Source organism: Panthera leo, chromosome D2 (assembly GCF_018350215.1).
Source record: "Panthera leo isolate Ple1 chromosome D2, P.leo_Ple1_pat1.1, whole genome shotgun sequence".
NCBI lineage: Eukaryota > Metazoa > Chordata > Mammalia > Carnivora > Felidae > Panthera > Panthera leo.
In genome coordinates this window covers 86,344,272-86,346,284 of record NC_056689.1, presented here as the reverse complement: position 1 = coordinate 86,346,284, position 2,013 = coordinate 86,344,272, and the positions used below count along the sequence as shown (strand labels likewise).

Sequence of the window (2,013 nt, the reverse complement as noted above, 5' to 3'; positions counted from 1 at the left end):
ATGCTATTTAAAGCTAAGTTAGGATACACCCGAACATGGAAAATATGCGACAGATTTTTTTCAAGCCACAAACAGATTTAATTAAACTTTAAGTTTTTGAAATATGAGTCAAGTAAAATATTTGCTTTATGACATGTCCTATCACAATTATTTAGATGATGTACCTTGGGGTGCCTGGGTGGCTCAGTCAGTTAAGCGTCCGGCTTGAGCTCAGGTCATGATCTCACAGTCCGTGAGTTCGAGCGCCGTGTCGGGCTCTGTGCTGACAGCTGGGAGCCTGGAGCCTGCTTCCAGTTCTGTGTCTCCCTCTCTCTCTCTGTCCCTCCCCTGCTCATGCTCTGTCTGTCTCTGTCTCAAAAATAAATAAAAACATTTAAAAACATTTTTTTAAATAAATAAATAAATAAATAAGTGATGTACCTTGAAGGGTGAACCGCTTGAAGCAACTCACTGAGAGGGCCCCCCCTTCCCGCCCCCCCCCCCCCCGCCCCGGCCCACACCGCACGCGGACGGAGCTCTGCCCGTGGCGCCCGCAGCACAGGAGTTTTCACTGCTGCCGTGCGGGCGCAGACTCCTCCTTCCAGTGCTGTCGGAGGCTGGCAGGAGACCCTGACCCCAGTCCAGCTGCAGAACCACAGGTGGTCCCGTTGCCCACTCTGCGGCCGGGACCCCACCCTCCGACCTTAAAGTGGCTCTAGGAGCGGCTCCTGCGATGCTTGTGTTCGTTAAAAGATCCATTCAGAACTCAAAGTCGGCTTAGCAACTGCAGATTCGGCCTCTTCCAGCCGAAGGCCGGGAAACAAACCAGACAGGAGTCCCTGGAATTCTGGGGAATAACGAACCACGCCCCCGCCCCCGTCCTGGTGCTCGGAACCTTCCGGGCCTGCTTCTCTCTGCGGCCGAGCCACCCCAGAGCAGGCACGCCCCGCACCTGCTCCCTGACCTGGCTTCCCAGCACCCCTGCTTCCTCCTTCTGGACACCCACGGCCGGCAGTGCCTTGGCAAGGACACGGGAGAGGAGGCCAGGCCTGCAGGGGGGAAGGCACAGACTCGGCCCGGGGCAGACTGGGGAGGCACGTGGCAGGGCTGGCTGGGGCTGGAGCGCGGTCCCCCCAGAGCTCAGAGACTGAACCCGCAGGAATACGCGGGCGGCCACGCTTCTAAACACACGCACGAGTCAGAGAAAGCCCGTGGTCCTGGTTCCAGGTAAACGGCTGTTCCTTTGGCAAGACTTTCTCAGCCTGGTTCCTCACCCAGGCTGCAGACCACAGACAGCGGTTCCTGTGACTGTCCCCGTCTCTCCTAGAGCGAGCCCGAGCCCTTGTCCTCTTGGGAAAGAGGCATAACTCCTGACACCGCAGCCGCACACAGGACTCTTCTCCCGCTGACCCAGGAGAGAGAGGGACACAGACCTGCCTCTTGGCCTGTCTGTCCCTCGGAGTCCACCGGGCTCCTCCCAGGGCCGCGGCGAGGATGCCCAGCTGACTCTGGGACACCCACCTCCTTCTCATGGCCAGTTTCCTGAACAGGAACGGAGCCAGCACGGGACCACCCCTGCACTGCCGGCTGGGGGCCCTCGGGGGTCCTGGAGGTGCCGGGCCCCCTGCCCCTCGAGGACCCCTCTCCCCTCGTCCGCTCCTTCCACAGACCGTGCAGGTCCCAGGGGGCTTTGCTGCCCACGCTTGGGGGCCGAGGGCAGCAAGCTGTGAGACCAGATGGGCTGGAACCCCTTCCAGCAGCTACCGCATGTGCAGAGGAAGCTGTCTGAAGAGGCAAAGAAGAGGCCAGGCCGCCTGAAAAGACAAGAGAGAGGAGCCAGAGGGACAGAGAGACAGGGACAGGCCAACAGAGCCTAAGAGAGCTGGAGACAGAATGAGACGGAGGCCAGGGCCGGGGGCCCTGATGGCATCTGAGCCCTGCCCGGGACCCCGGGCCCGGGCTTTGGGGAGCCCAACTTCCTCTGGGTCTGCTGCGCCCCGACTGCTCCTGCAGGCCGGCGCCGGGTCTGAGACA

At 60.5% G+C, this 2,013-nt stretch overlaps 1 non-coding gene across 1 annotated transcript; it reads right to left on the bottom strand.

Annotated features, from left to right (window-relative positions):
• Window positions 1-1,648: 1,648 nt before the first annotated feature.
• On the bottom strand, window positions 1,649-1,772 carry LOC122202916. The gene has a single exon (XR_006194966.1). It is a non-coding gene; the product is annotated as a small nucleolar RNA ACA64 (small nucleolar RNA).
• Window positions 1,773-2,013: the final 241 nt, after the last annotated feature.